The sequence below is a fragment of the Berghia stephanieae genome, chromosome 10 (assembly GCF_034508935.2).
Source record: "Berghia stephanieae isolate SIO BIC M18660-M18661 chromosome 10, UCSD_Bste_1.3, whole genome shotgun sequence".
In the NCBI taxonomy this organism is placed as follows: domain Eukaryota; kingdom Metazoa; phylum Mollusca; class Gastropoda; order Nudibranchia; family Aeolidiidae; genus Berghia; species Berghia stephanieae.
The window spans coordinates 3738514-3761013 of record NC_088369.1 but is presented as its reverse complement, the minus strand read 5'-3'; the positions used below and the strand labels follow the sequence as shown (position 1 = coordinate 3761013).

Sequence of the window (22500 nt, the reverse complement as noted above, 5' to 3'; positions counted from 1 at the left end):
TTGGCCAAGGAGTTCACAACATTGCCATCCGGAAGTATAACGGACCAACACACAAACTCTGTGTAACCATGAACGTTTATAGTCAGGTTAATACAGTTTAGTGAGAATAACTCACAAACAAGGATGGCAAAAACAATAACAAAGGCCTGAGTGACGTCATCTTCGAACTATCTATAGATCGTGCCCATTGAGTTGTGAGTACATCGGACATGTTACGTGCTTCCGTCTGTCTCGATGTTCGTGAGCTACAATAACTACTAACCAAACTGGATCTACCTACGGGCGTTGCGGCCAGAAAGCAAGCAAGCTGTCTGTCTGTCTGTCTGTCTGCGTGATGGCGGTCGCCGGCACCGTGATGCCGCTAACAACGAGACCCGACCCGCAAGTCATCATCATCAGTCTATTGACGTGAAGACGACTCTGGCCGGGCTATATAATGGGCCGGATAGCTGAATGGGGATTAATTAGAGCTGTGGTGATTGGCAATTTACAAACTGCAACAATTGCCGCACTGTTTGTAACTTAGGTAACCTACTTCTTTTTCATGTGAAAATAACAATAATAATAATTATACTAATAATAACAAGAACAATAATAATATCATTAAAAACAGTATCTAAACGACAAACAAACCAAGCAGTTACAAAAAGTTTGGACAAAAATTAAATAAACCGAAAACATATCATCATATTCATTCGTCCTGTTCATCTGTTCTACAAATTTATTCATCACGTCTTTCAAGTTCGAGTCATTTCTAAGAAGGAGAAGTTAAAACAAGTACTTAAAGAAGACAAGCAGACGATTAGATAAACAAACAAGCATATAAACAAACAAACAAACAAACAAACGAACAAAGACAGTAAAAAAAAATCAAAAAAAAATCAGCATAATTATCATCTGGACTTGATTCATAACACGGGGGACGATTTTACATACGACCTGAACCACCTTGTGCAAGAGACAAATAAGGTAAGGGGCAATAAGAGTTTTCCATCACATTTATTGTTTTTCACTGCTCTCTCTCTCTCTCTCTCTCTCTCTCTCTCTCTCTCTCTCTATCTATCTATCTATCTATCTATCTATCTATCTCTATCTATCTATCTTTATCTTTCTCTCTCTCTCTCTATCTATCTATCTATCTTTCTCTTTCTATCTCTCTCTCTCTCTCTCTCTCTCTCTCTCTCTCTCTCTCTTTCTCTTGTTCTCCATTTGCGGCTCTCAAACTCTTAGATATTCGTTGCCGCCTTATCTGAATAAAACTCCCCGTCTTTCTGCTTGAGCTTAGATCTCTAATTGTGCGGCTATGTGGCATTGTTGTACGACACTCGCTTTCGGATCGGACGGTCCTGGCTTCGAGCCTCGATCACAGTGCCTTGGAAAAGGATCTTTACTCACATTCTCTCCCCATAATCAGGTGCAAAGTGAGTACCTAGCCGTTAACAGCGTTGTCTCTGATCGAGAAAAAAAAAGGTGTAATATCGCCTAACAGACGACATGTCATGTCTTATATGTTTAGTGTTGCTGTTGGCCAGGAACCGCCCCTTGTAAAGTGCGTTGAGCACGTTTAGTGGATATTGCTCTTTCTAAAAGCTCGAGTCTTTTGGGGTTTTTTGGGGTTTTTTTTATCAATCTTTAAATTCGAATTCTAGATACCGTTGATGAGTGCGTTTGGACGCAAAGTTTTTGAATACAGATTGTCTGTTTTTTGGGGTTTTTTAAAAAGATAATTTTGGATATAGAGCGCCTCGAATGTTACGGTATTTAATTAGACAGACCATAATATTATCATAAGCTCACATAGAATAAATAGAAGCAAGAAAATACGTTGATAAGGTGGTTATCGTGTTTTGACATTTTATTTTGAAATCTCAATTCTTATTAATCACCTTTCCCCATCCACAACAAATCTAGTATAAAAGAAATAAGTTCATATCGACGTGCAACTATTAAGAAATTAAGGAGCAGGCATCGGTGTAAGATAAAGAACAGAACAAGTGTGAAGATATGAAAGAAATAAAAATACAAGAAAAAAACCATCCCAAAAATGAGTTGACTTTGATGGTCTAACCAGTAATTAGAAGGTCTGAGGTTCGATTCCCAGTCGACGTCGACCGATTTTTTGGGATGTTTAAAAAAAATCTTTTTCTTTCCTGCTTTGTCTTGCACCTTTCGTACACACTTGTTCAGTTCTTTATCTTATATTTTTTGCTTATGAGCACAGAATAACTGGCAAATTTAAAAATGATAAACATTTGACGAAATGTGATATTTTGTAAATTTACATATTTGTGTTTGTATTTTTTTGTCTCCTGACGAAGGCCAAGGGCCGAGACGTTGTTTGTTTTGTGTTGTTCCCTTATATATGAGTCACATCTACTCACTTTATTTTTCTCTCCATATAAACCTGTATTTTACAGAATGATGAGCGAGTAACTCGCAATTAATTTTCTTTTTGGATAGAGGGTAATACTCTTCAAACGCCATGACGTCACTTCCTTCCTAATGACGCATGGTAACTTAGTAACACTGGCTCTAAACTATCGGAACAATGGCGGACGCCGTATGAAATATTTCTCCGGCGAGCATAAAAGCGTTTCCAGAGGAAAAAAAACATAAATGTGATCATGTTTTGACTTTTACACATTCTGATCACATTCTGCATATGAAAAGTTCTAGCCAGCATGAAGAATAAAAAGTAATGATTTTCTTTGTTTAGAACCAAGAAGGCCGCCGTTGCCGGACGGCGTGACATCAGACTACTGAAACCAATTCTACCACCCGTTGACTCAAATGATAATTTAGAATAATATCTGCTAGGGCAAAATAATCGGTCCTTAATTTGATCTTGGACGAGAATCACCACTGGCCACTCACTCTGGTGCCAGATCCATTTGCTGGCCACCTACAGACTTTCTTACCTGACCGTTATTTTTATCGTTAACCCTCCCTCTCCCGGCCATTTTCAGAATTTCCCCCAAAACTTCACATCCACCCAACACAAAAATACATTTTTCTGACACAAACAGAAGATTAACAAGTACATTCTATGCCTAATATTGTTCAGCAAAATGAGCTCTACAGCACAGTGTCAAGTTGTTGGGGGTTTTTTTTGGCTATAATAATCAATTTTCTTCAAAGTTTATGAGAAACAAGAATAATCAGATGAGAAAGTTGTCGGTTGCATCGTAACGAATGTGACGATTTTCCTGTAGTTGGTAAGGAGAGGGTTAATGGCTCAAAAGGTTCGTCTCTGTCTATGTACATGTTAATGTCCACAATACATCATTAGTATGATGGTTATAATAGATGAGTCTCTTTGTTTTTCTCCGCAAATATAGATAAGATAGTATGCGCTTGGCTAAGAAGTTCATAACATTGCCATCCGGAAGTATAACAGACCAACACACTAAACTGTGTGTATCCATGAACATTTATACTCGGGTTAATACAGTTCAGTGAGCATTACTCATAAACGCGGATGGAAAAAAACAATAACAAAGACCTGAGTGACGTCATCTTCGAACTATCTATAGATTGCGAGTTCTCCATTAATATCTCAAATAAGAGAGGGCCAGCGTGGCTCAGCAATACGCTCTTTGCTTCCTACCCGAAATGTATCGAGTTCAATCACTCGCCGCTGCGCTGTGTGGCCTTTAGCAAGTCACCTCGCCTTACCTCAATTTGCGGCGCTGCACTGCGGCTGACGCCTGGGCTATTCCAGTCTTACCTTGGAATAGACCCTAGAGACAAATTTCCCCTATGGGATGAATAAAGGGAATTTTATTCATTTTATAACAATGTAAGCAATTTAATATACGAAGAGACAGATAAAATGGACGTTTCGGGTTCCCCTTTATCAAAAAAACAGGATGAATGAAACAATAGAGATAACACCATTATTTAAAAAATAAAACCGTATCAATTAATAAATCAGATTTGGTGATGAAAAGAGGAAATTACTGATGGATGACGTCACCGTCTGATTATTTCCACTGCTCTATATTCTTTTTAATAACGTTTTACAGTCAACAACGTTTAGAAAATGAGTTTAGTATCACTTCTAATTAAGCCTTTATATAGCGCAATATCCACTAAACATGCTCAAAGTGCTGTACAAGGGTTCCCTGGCCAACGGCAACACTTAACATGTAGGACGGAATATGACGCCAGTTAGTCGATATTACAAATTTTTTTTTCTGACAGAGACAACGATATTAACGGGCAGGTGCTCATTTTACACATGTGTACGGTGAGAGAATGTGAGTAAAGAGCCTTTTCCAAGTACTCAACAATGCGCCGAGCGAGGCTCGATCCCAGGACCTTCCGATCCGAAAGCCAGTGTCATTCCACAAGACCACATAGCCGCACATGTACTCGTAGAAACAAAATACTTAACTTATAGATAGTATGTGCTTGGCTAAGAAGCTCATAACATTGCCATCCGGAAGTATAACGGACCAACACACAAAACTGTGTGTATCCATGAACGTTTATAGTCGGGTTAATACAGTTCTGTGAGCATTACTCATAAACGCGGATGGCAAAAAACAATAACAAAGACCTGAGTAACGTCATCTTCGAACTATCAATAAAAAACAACCCAGCCATTCTTCTTTTCTACTCCGTCTACACATATTACTCGTATTATCATCATTAATAGGATTCAATAGTCTGATGTCACGTCCTCCCAGCAACCAACAACTTGGTTCTAAACAAGAAAGTAAGGTACTTTTTATTCTTCATGCTGGCTAGAACGTCTTCACGTGTCATGTGATCAGAATGTATAAGAGTCAAAACATGATCAGATTTAAATGTTTTTTCTCCTCTAGATACAATTTAATGCACGTCAGAGAACTATTTCGTAAGGGCGCCCGACATTGTTCCGATAGATTAGAACCAGTTACTAAGTTAGTATGCGTCATTAGGAGGGAAGTGACGTCACGACTATTGAAGCCTATCTAATAACGCTTAGCGACCCAAGGCTTCAATCCGATCATTTCTCGGGGTTCATCCGATGACGTAAGCGAGGTTAGAGATTTAATTTGATAACGTAGTCCGTCAGAGCCATTGAGTAATTCCATGGAGACTCGAGTTTCAACCGGTTTTTATAGCGTGAAACGGGCAATATAAATTGCTTGCTATCCTTTCGATAGTACTCTAAACTATCGCAAAGTACTTTCCCTAGGTCTAACAGATCAAGTTACCCAAATTTCTGCTGTGAGAACACGTGGGACGGGAATGGTCAGAAAGAAGAAAAAAAATCTTCACCCGGGATCTTCAGCGGCTATGTGGTCTAGTGATATGACACTCGCTTTCGGATCGGAAGGTCCTGGGTTCAAGCCTCACTCGGCGCATAGTTGAGTCCTTGGAAAAGGCTCTTTACTCACTTTCTCTCACCGTACTCAGGTGTAAAATGAGTACCTGGCCGTTAACAGTGTTGTCTTTGTCCGAAAAATTGTAATATCGCCTAACAGGCGTCATGTCCCGTCCTACATGTTAAATGTTGCTGTTGGCCAGGGACCCCTTGTAAAGCGCTTTGAGCACGTTTAGTAGAAATTGTGCTATATAAAATCTCAATTTTATTTTTTATTTTTTTTTTTTTTTAATTTTAATTTTTTAATCGAACTTTGTTCCCTTTGCATGTGAAGCGAGTGCTCTACATACTGAGCTATTGGAACCTCTGTTAGCATTAAAAAATATCCGGCAAAATATTGGTTTGGGGCAATGTGACAAATGTGTAGTCCACCTCTCACAAAGGTAAATAAATCTGCATGTTAATGACGGAGTACATACATCGCATATTACGGGGTGTATTTGTCATATATTATCTCCCCTTTATTGTGGTCAACACGGTAAATACTATTCTGTCGTACTTTGGGGAAGAAAAAAAATCAACCCATATTTCAAAATTTGGCCAGAAAACTCGTCCTTCAAATGTCGATCCATTTAAACGTTCCTCATCTGGGAAAAAAAAAAACTCCCAAACTTGGGACTGAAGTCCCAGCTTTGAGAGTTTTTGGCAAGATGAGGGTCATTTAAATCGATCAGTAATTGAAGGACGATTTTCTGACCAAATTTTGAAATATGGGTTTTTCCAGATTACGGCAGTTTTGTATTAGGATTAAACACATTATGCAAACATTTGATATAATTGTTTTGGGGCTCGATAGGTTGTACGAGTGAACACACTTCCCATCAGCACACACGAGTGAACACACTTCCCATCAGCACACACGCAATCCATACAAAAGACAACCAGCCATCCACGGAGACGTCCAGTCCCCGTGTAACCATGAACTTTTATAGTCTGGTTAATACAGTTTAGTGAGAACAACTCACAAACGCGGATGGCAAAAACAATAACAAAGGCCTGAGTGACGTCATCTGCATACTATCTATAAAAATGTCATACTTAAAAGAGTCATGCATCGGGGTCTCGATACTCACAGTATCCACCAGCCAAATTTAAAGTATCAACACACAAAAAACTGTGAAGGTCCCGATAACCCAATTGGTAGAGCACTCGCTTCACACGCAAAGGGACCAGGATCGTGCAGTTGAGAAGTTAGTCGGCCAACATTTCAGCTTTATATAGATAGCCAATATTCTCAACACAAACATGTGAAGGAAAGAATAGGGCATGATCTATATTCCCTTTCCGTGTGCTCGAGGTCATTGGACACATTGAAAATGTGCTCAAAGTGACCTACATAGTGAAAAGTATTCACAGCTTTTGAAATATCTAACAACACGACTGGTCGTTTGTTCAGCTTGACACATGAGTATGTTTACAACTTTCATAAACAAAGCAGCGTGTTTATAGATAGAATGCGCTTGGCCAAGGAGTTCACAACATTGCCATCCTGAAGTATAACGGACCAACACACACACTCTGTGTAACCATGAACTTTTATAGTCTGGTTAATACAGTTTAGTGAGAACAACTCACAAACGCGGATGGCAAAAACAATAACAAAGGCCTGAGTGACGTCATCTGCATACTCTCTACAGATCGCTCCCATTGAGACAACTGAGTAATGCTCCCGTAATAGTCTTCAACAGTCGTACGTCACTTCCTTCCTAATGACGTATGGTAACTTAGTAACACTGGCTCTAAACTATCGGAACAATGGCGGACGCCGTATGAAATATTTCTCCGAAGAGCTTAAACGCGTATCCAGATGAAAAAACCCCCATCAATTTGATCATGTTTTGACTTTTACACATTCTGATCACAAGGCATATGAAAAGGAAATGAAAAGTTCTAGCTAGCATGAAGAATAAAAAGTAATGATTTTCTTTGCTTAGAACCAAGATGGCCGCCGTTGCCGGGCGCGTGACATCAGACTACTGAATCCAATTGGGGTCAATTTTTAATTCAGAAAAGTGAGTGGAGCTGGCACTTATTGTATGTTATCGATCAGTTTCGTTTAACAGAGCAAATTTTGAATTAAATAAAGAAGTCACACTGTGTTATTGCCTCGATCTATTCAGAAAAAAAAAAAAGCTCCTTTGAGAAATGTTTTCATTCAAGGATCGTGTTTGTATCACTTATGACGAATGGCGTGAATAATTAATTAATTCATGGCAAGAATTCCACTTTACCTGAACCGACATGGATGAGAAGGACGGGGGTTGGTGTGGGCTGTGGGTGGCGGGGGGAGGGTGGGAGGGGTGAGTAGTTATTAAATGTTCGTGTATAAGACGTTAAGATATATCTTTAAAAATATGATTAACAATATTTTGAATTGCAAAAAAAAAAAAAAAAACAATTAAAAAAAAAAAAAAAACATGGAGCAGGCGCCGGTGTAGAATTTAATAAAAATTTATAAATAAATAGAAAATGAAAAATGAAATAAAATAAAAATCCCTTTATTCATCCCATTGGCAACAGTTGTCACCAAAGGATGGCTGGAATAACCCAGGCTTCAGTCGCAGTGTAGCGCCGCAAGCTGAACTAAGGTGAGTTGACTTGCTCAAGGCCACACGAGTGCAGCAGCGGCGGATGATCGAACTCGTTACCTTTCGGGTACGAAGCAAAGAGCGTACCACTGAACCGCTGAATATATTATGTATAGATTTAATACCTCTAACAGGCGCCTTGTCTCGTTCGATATTATGTTACGTGCTGCTGTTGGTCAAGGACCCTTTGTAAAGCGCTTTGAGCACGTTGAGTGGATAATGCCTTTATCATTATAAAAGCCCAACTAACTCTCTCCTTACCAGCCATTTCAGGATATTCCCCAAAACTTCACACCCAACTAACACAAAAATAGATTTGTTATCACTCAAACACAATAGCAGTACGTTCTTGCTATACATAATTTGCTTAGCAAGACTCTACTCTACAACACACTGTTCATTTTCTTTAAATTTTACGATGTAAAAGAGAAATTTGGATAAGAAAAGTGTTGTATCGTAACGAATGTGACGATTTTCCCATAGTTGGTAAGGAGAGGGTTTAAAAAAACAATATTTATGAAGCATTACACAGGGAGGCTGATATTATTGATTGATTTTGTGTTCTTGTATTATTTTTTCTACTTTATCTGGCACTGTTTCATACACACTTTTTCAGATCTTTATATCTTTTATATTATACGTTGGACTTGTTGGTATCTAATAATATTAATAATAATAATAATAATAATAATAATAATATAATAATAATAATAATAATAATGATGATAATAATAATAATAATAATAATAATAATAATAATAATAATAATAATGATAATAATAATAATAATAATAATAATAATAATAATAATAATAATAATAATAATAATAATAATAATAATAATATGTGCGGCTATATTATGGTCTTGTGGTATGACAGTCGCTTTCGGATCGGAAGGTCCTGGGTTCGAGCCTCGCTCGGCGCATAGTTTACTCCTTGAAAAAGGTTCTTTACTCACATTCATTCATCTCTCTCACCGTACACAAGTATAAATGGGTAGTTGGCAGTTAACGGCGTTGTCTCTGTCGGAAAAAAAATCATTGTAATATCGCCTAACAGGCGTCATGTCTCGTTCTCCATGTTAAGTGTTTTGCTTTTGGCCAGGGACCTTTTTGTAAAGCGCTTTGAGGACCTTTAGTAGATATTGCTCTATATAAAATCTGACTTTAATATGTGTCCCATCACCCTAGAACGGTTCTGAGACGGGATTAACCGAACGCCTTGTACCTTTGTGGGAATGTAAGACATGGGAAATATAAGCATGTTTTGGATGCAGTTTTTTCTTAACCTAAACCTTTTTTTTAGAAGAGTCTTTGTATTTTAATTTACATAGATATTTATTTTAAACCAAGAAAAGATAAGTTTAATTCTTAAAGTGAATAAAAAAATCGGAGAAAATTATGTGTGCGGCTATGTGGTCTTGTAGTATGACACTCGCTTTCGAATCGGAAGGTCCTGGGTTCGACCCTCGCGCTCGGCGCATAGTTGACTGCTTGAAAAAGGCTCTTTACTCATATTCTCTCACCGTACTCAGGTGTAAAATGAGTACCTGGCCGTTAACAGGGTTGTCTTTGTCCGAAAAATTGTAATATCGCCTAACAGTCGTCATGTCCCGTCCTACATGTTAAATGTTGCTGTTGACCAGGGACCCCTTGTAAAGCGCTTTGAGCCCATTTAGTGGATAATGCGCTATATAAAGCTCAATATTTTAGAAAATGTAAGAGTGTATTAGTCGTAAATGTTATAATATTATTGTAGATGTTCTGTTTTTTTTTACTAATATTAAACAATTTAAACATCGGAAAAAAAAACAACGTAATAAAGCTCTAATATTTGTCTAATACGGATTCTAATTTGCTATTTGTTATTACTTCTTTGTACTCTGGGTAATATCTACTTTTATCAATCTTACTAAAGGCGGAATATAGGAATTATCCTTTAAGTGTCTTATACAATATTTTATAATAATAATAATAATAATAATAATAATAATAATATATAATAATAATAATAATAATAATAATAATAATAAATATAATAATAATAATAATAATAATATAATAATAATAATAATAATATAATAATAATAATAATAATAATAATAAATAATAATAATAATAATAATAATAATAATAATAATAATAATAAATAATAATAATAATAATAATAATAATAATAATAATAATAATAATAATAATAATAATAATATATAATAATAATAATAATAATATAATATATAATAATAATAATAATAATAATAATAATAATAATAATAATAATAATAATAATAATAATAATAATAATAATAATAATAATATAATATAATATATAATAATAATAATAATAATAATAATAATAATAATAATAATATAATAATAATAATAATAATAATAATAATAATAATAATATAATAATAATAATAATAATAATAATAATAATATAATAATAATAATAATAATAATAATAATAATAATAATAATAATAATAATAATAATAATATAATAATAATAATGATAATGATAATGATAATGATAATAATAATAATAATAATAATAATAATAATAATAATAATAATAATAATAATAATAATAATAATAATAATAATAATAATAATAATAATAATAATAATAATAATAATAATATACTCTTTATGCATCCAAAAAAAAAAATGGAAATACGTTTACAGAATCTCATATAGCTTTTACTGTATCATTCACAGACAGTTTTACATAACCCTGAATGTAAGGAAACATAATATCAATACGGCAATATAAATTCGAAAGTTATTGAAAATTGTTCATGATCGAATGAATCATAAATGTACAAAGTTCATACTATTAGTATAATGAAATATTAATGGCAACAATAAACATGAAAGCAACAACGATAATAACCATACATAACGTATGGTCATATTATGCAGAATATTCCGACAATATAGACATTTTTGAATTGAATTGAAATTTTAAAAAGTAAAATGTGACCCATCGTCTCAAAACGGTATTAAGTCGAAACGAACCAAATCCTTAAAAGTCGAATTAAATATTAAACTGGTCAAATATATAACTTGTTGGCATTAGCACCCTAAAATATGGTATCCATTCTCCTCAATAAAACAAACAAACTCAACACAAGTCTGATATTTCTGGCTATAAATTCAACTTTCAACATCTTAACCATCCCGACTTAATACCGTTTTGAGACGAAGGGTTACACATGAACTGAATTGAATTACTTAGAGGGAATTAAAAATTTTTAAAAACTCTGAAATCCTGATTTTCACGATCTGCGATCAAAGCTCTGAAGTCTACATACGGGTTTACCGCACCCACGTGCCCAAAGCTCTGAAGTCTACATACGGGTTTACCGCACCCACGTGCCCAAAGCTCTGAAGTCTACATACGGGTTTACCGCACCCACGTGCCCAAAGCTCTGAAGTCTACATACGGGTTTACCGCACCCACGTGCCCAAAGCTCTGAAGTCTACATACGGGTTTACCGCACCCACGTCCCAAAGCTCTGAAGTCTACATACGGGTTTACCGCACCCACGTGCCCAAAGCTCTGAAGTCTACATACGGGTTTACCGCACCCACGTCCCAAAGCTCTGAAGTCTACATACGGGTTTACCGTACCCACGTGCCCAAAGCTCTGAAGTCTACATACGGGCTTACCGCACCCACGTCCCAAAGCTCTGAAGTCTACATACGGGTTTACCGCACCCACGTGCCTAAAGCTTGTATGTAGACTTCTGATTTTTATCCTCCGATCGTGAATATCCGGACTTGAGCTTTATTTATTAGGTTTTTTAATAAGGATTTTACGGCGCTTGCAACACATTAAGGTCATATCAGCGCCAGTAAAAAGGAAGAAAATGGGATAGTAAAAAGTTCTAGAATTACAATTAAAGCATCCAAGAATAAGGCAGACAAAGGGGAATTGGTTCAAATAGGGAAAGATGTAGATTCCAAGAGCACACTATCAGTGTACTTAGTTTGCGATCACCTAAAAGCTCATCCAGACACAAGCACAGGTCCCCGCTAAGAGGAACACGCTTAAATGTTTACAAATCATATATAATACATACACAAAACATAATACAGTGCATAACAGAGAGTTGATTTACAAGGAAAAAAATATCATCTCCCAAAACTAACTATGCATTTGACTGTTTTCCTCCCAGCCAAGGTATCCGGCCAGAGCCAGAACAAAACCAAGTAATCTCATTCCAAGACAAATACAGAAAGCATGTTGGAAAACAGACATAGGGGGATAGAAGACACAGTATGTACCTCCCTGCCCTCTATGGGAGATCAGGAACCCCACCCAGGACTTTAGCTTTGAGCTTGAGCTTATTTTGTATAGCGCAATATCTACTAGACGTGCTCAAAACGCTTTTCAGGGGGTCCCTGAGAGAATGTGAGTAAAGAGTCTTTTCCAAGGAATCAACTATGCGCGGAGTTGAGTCCTTGGAAAAGGCTCTTTACTCAATTCTCACGACACTCCCGATCCGAAAACGAGTGTCCATACCACTAGCCCACAGAGTCACACGTACCAACACACAAAACTGTGCATAACCCTTAACTCTCTCCTTACCAGCCATTTTCCGGATTTCCCCCAAAATTCCACACCCAACTAACAAAAAAAAAATATTTTGTTACCACTCAAACATAATAGCAATACATTCTTGCGATAAATAATTTCTGTAGCAAAACAAGCTCTACAACACACTGTTCATTTTCTTTAAATTTTATGATGTACAAAAGAAATGTGAATAAGAATAATGTTGGTTGTATCGTAACGAATGTGACGATTTTCCTATAGATAGTATGCGCTTGGCTAAGAAGCTCATAACATTGAAATTTGGAAGTATAACGGACCAACACACAAACTCTGTGTAACCATGAATTTTTATAGTCTGGTTAATACAGTTTAGTGAGAACAACTCACGAACGTGGATGGCAAAAACAATAACAAAGGCCTGAGTGACGTCATCTGCATACTATCTATAGATAGTTATCGCTTGGCTCAGAAGCTCATAACATTGAAATTCGGAAGTATAACGGACCAACACACAAAACTGTGTGTATCCATGAAAGTTTATAGTCAGGTTAATACAGTTCAGTGAGCATTACTCATACACGCGGATAGCAAAAAACAATAACAAAGACCTCAGTGACGTCATCTTTGAGCTATCTATAGTTGGTAAGGAGAGGGTTAAACGTTTATAGTCTGATTGATAGAATTTAGTGAGAACTTCTCATAAAAATGTCTGTCTAAAAACAAGAACAAAGAGCGGAGTGACGGCAATTTCGTTCCTTCTATAATAAGCCTGTGGCTTGGTTAATTGAGTAATCACTGTCATTGTTTTCTGATTACTTACTACTTCGGACTACCGGAAAGAGGTCAAGGGGCGTTATTATTGTGCCCTCCACTACAAGTTAATTGCACCGTAACACTGTAAATTGTCATGTGTTTTAACTCTCTTGTGTCACACAGAAGCTGGCTGTAGCCATCGTTAACTTATAGCTTGACACTCTAGGACTTATAGTTTGACGTCATTTTTTTTAGCTTTGTGGAAAATGAATGCACTCAGCTGACAGCCTTCCATTGTGGAGATTTAGATAATGATAATTTTTAATACAATATACAATCATTATGGGGTTTGTGTTTTACTTACTTGTTTCATTTATTGAGGGCAATCAATAACAGTTGCTAAAAGTGACAAAAACTGAAATTTGACAAGTCTTGTAAATTTAACTTTAAAAACATTTCGTTGACATCAAGGCTTACACAGAAATATTTATATTTACAGTGACAAAAACTTAAATTTCACATTTCTTGAAATTTAAAATTTAAAACCATTTTGTTGACGTCATTGTTTAAGAATAATACCATAACAATTTAAGTTATCAGACCTGCAAATATGTATACGTCAGCTCAAACGCATAAGCAAAATGTAATGTTTAAAACGACAAAAACAAAGAAGGGGAAATTTTAAAAAAAAGAATGAAACAAACAAGATTCAAAAACAAAGATGATCCGGAAGTTATTCAGAGATCAGACAAAATCCTCTTTTCAAAACGAGATTGGATCAGCAGTTGCCACGTCCTTGACCTTCTTCCTAAGCCGTCTACGACCGGCCGCCATTTCTGATCCGTGGTAATGGATTTGGACAAGATGATTGCGCATGGCTGTTTTTGGTCCCATCGATCGTTACTTCCGGCGTAACGAAACGTCATGACCACACTGGAGGGAATGCGATTGTTGTTAAATATGTATTCTTCCTTCGGCTATGAATGTAGTCTGGTGGTGTGACACTCGCTTTCGGATCGGAAGGTCCTGGGTTCGAGCCCTCGCTCGAGGCATAGTGGAGTCCTTGGAAAAAGGCTCTTTATTGATATTCTCTCATATTACTTAGATGTAAGATGAGTAACTGGTCGTAAAAAGCGTTGTTGTCTCTGTCTGAAAAAAATATATCGCCGAAAACGGGCGTCATGTCTCGTTCTACATGTTAATTGTTGCTGTTGGTCAGGAACCATTTGTAAAGCGCTTTGAGCACGGTTAGTAGATAGTGTGCTATATAAAAGTTAATTTCAAAATAATTTTTATATTATTTTTTATTTAAAAACTGCTCTTGTGGTGACAAACCTCCTAAAATACCCAGCGCATGTTTTGATCGGTTTCGGATAAAAATAGACATTATAGACAGTGTGCGATGCCAATAAGCTCACAACATTGCCATCCGGAAGTATAACCGACCAACACACAAAACCATGTGTAACGTTGAACGTTTATAGTCCGGTTAATACAGTTTAGCGAGTATTACTCATAAACGCGGATGGCAAAAGACCCGAGTGACGTCAACTTCATACTATATATAGCCTAACCTTAGCCATCGTTATCTTATAGCCTAGAACCGTGACCTTCGTAAAGTTGTTAGCCTGACACTGACCAAAAAATGAAGTCAAAATGCCAGTCTTTTGCCACAAAAGAAAATAAATCGTGAGTTGAATTCAATAGTTCAACCAATGAAATGACTTGTTTCCATGAGCTCTACTAACGACAACTCACTAGGCGGTGCAAAAACCAAATAATGACGTCAAACTGTCAGTCCTTTTGGATTTCAGTGTCAAGCTATAGATAGAATGCGCTTGGCCAAGGAGTTCACAACATTGCCATCCGGAAGTATAACTGACCAACACACAAACTGTGTGTATTCATGAACGTCTATAGTCGGGATAATACAGTTCAGTGAGCATTACTCACAAACGCGGATGGCAAAATATAACAACAAAGACCTGAGTGACGTCATCTGCATACTATCTATAACGACGGCGACGAGTTGATACGGGAAATCGTCGTAACAAAGAAGAATGGAGTTTGAGGGAGGGGGGGGGGGCATTATTGAAGCTCAATTCTTGGCAAATTCACAAGAGATAAAAACCCCCAACTAAACAAAGAAGTTCTTAATGTTCTCAAAACTTGAAATATCACAGCGAGAAGTTGTAAAAATTGTTTTCAATGCCAACTTCCGGTGTCCCTTTTAGAAATTCCATTCCTTTCGGGATTCTTGGTTTAGATCTTAATTTGTTCGCAATCATTGTGATTTCAGGCAAGGCCATGGCAATAATAATTTGATTTGGATGTTGCGCATGCGCATTTTGTGAATAATTAATGAAGCCTGATGAGAGAAAGTGTTGCATCTTTTTACCCCTTAAAAGCCATTAGAGGATTTGAGTGGGTGTGTGAGCGGTGGCGGGGAGGGGGGGGGGGAGGGGGGGCTGTTTGAGTTCTTCATCAGTACAATGGCAAGGAGGAGGAGGGGGAGCAGGAGGAGGAGGAGGAGGAGGAGGAGGAGGGGGAGGAGGAGGAGGAGGAGGAGGGAGAGGAGGAGGGGGAGGAGGAGGAGGAGGAGGAGGAGGGGGAGGAGGAGGAGGAGGAGGAGGAGGAGGAGGAGGAGGAGAAGGAGGAGGCGGAGGGGGAGGAGGAGAAAGGCGGAGGAGGAGGAGGAGGAGGAGAAAGGCGGAGAAGGAGGAGGAGGAGGAGGAGGAGGAGAAAGAGGATGATGATAAACTAAATAAAGAATAAAAAGAATATGATCCAAACCCTCCCATTGGGAAGCCCTTTGCGTTTCTTAGTAAATGTGCAATCGTTGAATAATGCTTTGAACGCGTTGAATAAAAATTTTATTCAACAATAAATTGCAGAAAATTTTCATACATTTTATTGGTGTAAAAGACAGCTGATTGGTTATTATAAATAATCATTTGATCCGCATGAATACAAATCCAACGTTTTAATTTTTTGGTCAAATTGTCATACAAGTAGAAGGAGGAAGATACAAATTATGGCCAATGGAAGTACAACTAATACCATCCTATTTGGTTACAAAATATCTAATAATCTTATTTGGAGGGTTGGAATAAACGTATTCTTTCACTTCTTTATATTTATCAAACTCGTTATATGTTTATCGTGCAATAACACATACTCGCAAGCTCATTGTGTTATTGGGCAAGTAAAAAATGACTCGTTTACTAAATACAAAGAGACGGAAGAATCGTATATATATATATATATATATATATATATATATATATATATATATATATATATAGTATGCGCTTGGCTAAGAAGCTCACAACATTGCCATCCGGAAGTATAACGTACCAACACACAAAACTGTGTGTATCCATGAACGTTTATAGTCGGGTTAATACAGTTCAGTGAGCATTACTCATAAACGCGGATGGCAAAAAACAATAACAAAGACCTAAGTGACGTCATCTTCTAACTATCTATCTATCTATCTATCTATATATATATATATATATATATATATATATATATATATATATATATATATATATATATATATATATATACAATTGCACGATTAGACGGGGAGATAGCTTTAACTCACTCAATCCTAGAGATTTTTGCTTCTTTTCAAAATTGGAAAAAATGTATTAAAAATGAGCATGTGCATAGATAATGTAATACAACTACCATTAACATGCAAATACTATGATATATTAGCTTTGATACTACGCCTATAATTTGTCTCAGAAAAAAATGTATTAAATAATAAATAGGCATGGTACAAGGACAGCTATACCAAAGGGCTTTCTGGCAACTATTCGTGTGACTATGTGGTCTTGTGGTATGACACTCGCTTTAGGGATCGGAAGGTCATGGGTTCGAGCCTCGCTCGGCGCATAGTTGAGTCCTTTGAGAAGACTATTTACTCATATTCTCTCACCGTAAAATGAGTACCTGCCCGTTAACAGCATTGTCTCTGTCCGAGACAAATTGTATTATCGCCTAACAGGCGTCATGCTACGGTCCTAAATGCTAAATGTTGCTGTTGACCAGAGACCCCTTTTAAAGCGCTTTGAGCACGTTTTGTGGATATGCGCAATATACAAGCTCAATTTATTTTTTTCATTTTTTATACCCTAACATTGTACGATCTTTCTAATTTTTAGAATAAATATTTTCTTTCCAATTCATGTTTTGTTTTGTTTTGTTTTTCATCATGAATGATAAGTAATTTATCACTATAATTAATATACGGCTTAATTTGATCTTTTAAACATCTTACCGATAATGACTGCTTTCCGTGAGAAGGCGCCATTTGGGCAGGATTAACGAGATGAATGTGAAGTATGTGATGGACGACGACGACACCAAATGCGGTGAACGGACTTTTTGTCAGATCTAAAAGTCGGTTAAGATTAATTTCAACTTTTTCTTGTGCTTCAAAAAAAAAAAAAAAAGCAAACAAAAACAACAGGAATGATCATAGTAAATGAGCAAACGGTAAGATAGCAATACTCTTCAATAGTCGTAACGTCACTTCCTTCCTAATGACGCATGGTAACTTAGTAACACTGGCTCTAAACTATTGGAACAATCGCGGACACCCGTATGAAATATATTTCTCCGGCGAGCATAAAGTGTATCCAGAGGAAAAAAAACCCCATAAATTTGATCATGTTTTGACTTTTACACATTCTGATCACAAGGAATATGAAAAGTTCTCGCCAGCATGAAAAATAAAAAGTAATGATTTTCTTTGTTTAGAACCAAGATGGCCGCCGTTGCCGGGCGGCGTGACATCAGACTATTGAATCCAATTGTGGTAAACTGACTTAGTGGTAACCCCATTTTTTAAAAAGAAAAGATAATGCGTATCGATGCCACACGTTTGGGTATAATTCTCACAACATCTGCCAGACGGATATAACGTACCAACGCACAAACCTATGTGTACCTTTGAACGTTTATAATGTGATTGATACAATTTAGTGAGAACTAAACAAAACAACTGTCTATAAACAATAACAAAGAGCTGAATGAAGTCATTTTCGTTCCTTCCATTAATTCTCTCCTTACCAGCCATTTTAAAGGATTTTCCTCAAAACTTCACACCCAGCACAAAAATAGATTTTTTATCACTCAGACACAATAGCAGTAAAGTTATTGACCTACATAGAAATGTATCTACCAAAATATGCTCTACAACAAATTGTTCATTTTCTTTTAAATTTTATGATGTACTGAAAACAAATTTGAATAAGAAAAATGCTGACTGTATCGTAACGAATGTGACGATTTTCCTTTAGTTGGTAAGGAGGGGATTAAAGCGTTTTGTGGCAATGATGCTCCCCAAATAGGTTTGTTCCCCCCAAAGTTAATTTCCTGCCACACGTAGATAACGGGGGTCCGGCTGGTGTTGGGTGTCCGGCTGGTGTTGGGTGTTCGGCTGACGGACATTTTCAGGTCACATTTTCCGATTTTCGATACAGTTCGCCGTCATTAATTCATCCATACAACTTGATAAACATCTCCGCAGAATTGTCTGATAAAAGTAGTAGATAGTCCTTTAGAGCCACGAGGCCCGTGGAGTCGGAGTTTATCCCGGTTTCTATAGCGTGAAACGGACAATAACAATTGATTGCTATCCTTTGGATAGGACGCTAATCTCTCGCAAATTAGTTTCGCCAGATCTAGCAGACCCAGCTACCCCAATCACTGCTGGGTGGACAAGGGGGTTAGAAGAAAAAAAATCCCGACTGCACCCGGGATCGATCTCCGTCCCTTTTGTGTGTGAAACGCGTATAGATAGTTCGAAGATGAAGTTACTCAGGTCTTTGTTGATGTTTTTTGCCATCCGCGTTTATGAGTAATTCTCACTGAACTTTATTAACCCGACTATAAACTTTCATGGATACACACAGTTTTGTGTGTTGGTCCGTTATAATTCCGGATGGCAATGTTATGAGCTTCTTGGCCAAGAGCATTCTATCAATATATACATTAGTATGATAAATAGGGTCAAGGACGATATGATAGAACTGGACATGGAGGGGGAGGATGCTACGAATTGAGATGCATGGACATGTAGCGTTCATTATGACAACCCTGCAAAATACGGGATAAGCTGGAAAAAAAGGAGGAAGAGGAGAAGAAGAAGAAAAAGAAGAAGAAGAAGAAGAAGAAGAAGAAGAAGAAGAAGAAGAAGAATAAGAAAGAAGAAGAGAAGAAGAAGAAGAAGAAGAAGAAGAAGAAGAAGAAGAAGAAGAAGGAAGAAGAAGAAGAAGAAGAAGAAGAGAGAAGAAGAAGAAGAAGAAGAAGAAGAGAAGAAGAAGAAGAAGAAGAAGAAGAAGAAGAAGAAGAAGAAGAAGAAGAAGAAGAAGAAGAAGAGAAAGAAGAAGAAGAAGAAAAAGAAGAAGAAGAAGAAGAAGAAGAAAGAAGAAGAAGAAGAAGAAGAAGAAGAAGAAGAAGAAGAGAAGAGAAGAAGAAGAAGAAGAAGAAGAAGAAGAAGAAGAAGAAGAAGAAGAAGAAGAAGAAGAAGAGTAGAATGAGAAATAAAATGAGTGGCTTTTCGTAACATCATTGATTTCCCGGTAACTAATGCGGGTTATTATACATTAATATGATAAATAAGAAATTGATAAGTAAAAATAACTTCATACTCAGCACTAAGAGTTCATTTGTCTTGAGAGTCTTCTATTCTTATGGAAGACCGGAATAACCCAGGCGCTCGCCGCAGCGCCACAAAGTAAGCCAGGGCTAAGTGAAGTGACTTAGCTCAAGGTCACACAGCGCGACCGACAAGGAGATGTATTAACTCCTTACCCATTTTTGGGTCTACGAAGCACATACCATGCCGTTTTTATTTTTATTATTTTTTTTTTTTTGTCAACTGTCCCCGTGAATAGATAAATAGATAAATAAAACATAATAAAATAGATACATTCCACAGGCGGACGAATGTACAAGACAACAACAACAACAACAACAAAAGACACGGTTTTGATTTTAGACTGAAGATGCTTGGCAGTCCATCTTAAAGTTTACAATGATAAAGACCAAAGATACTCCGGTTATTTTCCATTTAGTAAACATTTTAGCTTCCAAGTAAAGTATTTCTTTCTGGGTTTTTTTTTTTTTTGTCTCTTAATGACACGGGTAGCCTGCTTGGGTCATGATATGTGTGTGTGTGTGTGTGTGTACATTTTCAACTCCAAAAACACCATTTCGCCCTTAACCGCCCATCAGTAAATCTCTGGTATTGAAAGACGTTAAAGGGGAATAAATATAGACGGGTGTCACCGATAAACGAGACCAAATAAACACAAGAGTTTGCAAATCGTTGAGTTAGCTTCCTTGACTTCGTTGACTTAGCACAGAATCCTAAGGGGAGGTAAATAAGTAAAAAAAATGATAAAAATAAAAAAAGGCTCCTGTATCTTCCTGAGTTCAGCGTATAATTTAGTTGGTCTCAAACAGACTTCTAGTGTAAATAGACCGCTTTATAAAGATTATATTCAGACTGGGGTTTTCCACTAGGCGCCAAAAAAAACAAAAAAAAAACACTAACCCCCCCCCCTCTCCCCCCACCTCCCCAGTATATCTACGCATCAAAGTGAACAATTATGGAGCAGGCTCTGGTGTAAGATAAAGATCTGAAAGAGAATGACGTAAGAAATAGTGCCTGACAAAGCAGTTTACAATTTAGAATTGGTCTCAAACAGACTTCTAATGTAAATATATTGTTTTACAGAAGGTTATATATTCAGACTGGGGTTTTCCACTAGGCGCATACAAAAAGCCCAGTATATCTACACGCCAAAGTGAACAATTATGGAGCAGGCTCTGGTGTAAGATAAAGATCTGACGTAGGAAACAGTGCCTAACAAAGCAGTTTACAATTTAGAATTGGTCTCAAACAGACTTCTAATGTAAATATATTGTTTTATAAAAGGTTATATTCAGACTGGGGTTTTCCACTAGGCGCAAAACCCCCCAAAAATAGATCAGCATATCTACGCATCAAAGATAATAAAATATTGGGAGCAGGCACTGGTATAAGATAAAAATCTGAAAAAAAGAATGATGTAGTGTGAAATTGTGCCCGACAAAGCAGCGTATAATTTTAGTTGGTCTGAAACAGACTTCTAATGTAAATATACTGTGTTATAAAAGGTTATATTCGGACTGGGGTTTTCCACTAGGCGCATTACTTCCCCCCCCCCACTTCCCTCCGCCCCCAGTATATCTGCATATCAAAGTGAACAATTATGGAGCAGTCAACGACGTAAGATAAATACTCGTATATGAAAGTGAATGATGTATGAAACAGTGCCAAATGAAACAAGAAAGAAACATACAAGAAGAAAAAAAATAACCCATTCCCCAAAGAATCAGGTTCGCAGACTGGGATTAAAATAGAAAAGAAAATCAATGAAAATAAAGAACCTGAATGAAACAAGGAAAAACAAAAATAAAAGAACAAATTTAACAAAACGCAACCAAAATAAAAATTTAACACATACACGAGCACAAAAGAGAAAAACAAAAACATAATAAATAAATAAATAAATAAAATCACCAAAATCAAACAAACAATAAAGAAATAAACAAATACAATAAAAACAAGGGGAAAAAAACGCCTAATTTATGCCAAAACTAAATCAAATAACCCACACAAAGACTGTCTTAGTTCTGATCCTTTGTCCATTGACAACCGTCCCCATGGTGACGAATTGAACAGCCCTACCGTAAAATATCGAAATTGAGTTTTATTTGTATAAATAAAATTTGAATTCTTAGCTGCATGAACGGATTGACGATTTCCTAATCAAGGGAATCTAAATATTTAATGGACATGTCAAAGAGGATTTTATCGATGACAGGAAACAGTTTTAATAATAATAATATGATATAATATATAATAATAATATAATAATAATAATAATAATAATAATAATAATAATAATAATAATAATAATAATAAAATGATGATGATGATGACGATAATAATATATGATAATAAACGACAAGTGTTGAACATAAAACAAAAATTATATATATATATTATATATATATATATATATATATATATATATATATATATATATATATATATATTACACGACCTTAAATTAATTTTAAAAAACAATAGGTATGGATTTCTAAACATCGAAGCAATAAAAAATAATTATAAAAGTAAACGTATACGAATGAA

General features: G+C 36.3%; 1 protein-coding gene across 1 annotated transcript in view; it reads left to right on the top strand.

The window, feature by feature from the left end:
* The first annotated feature begins 403 nt into the window (after positions 1-403).
* The window catches only part of LOC144956093 (uncharacterized), a 137241-nt gene continuing 115144 nt past the window's right edge, over positions 404-22500 (top strand). Inside the window, exon 1 of the mRNA XM_078886440.1 lies at positions 404-969. The gene's annotated coding sequence lies outside the window, so the exon portion shown is untranslated. The remainder of the gene's footprint in view (positions 970-22500) is intronic.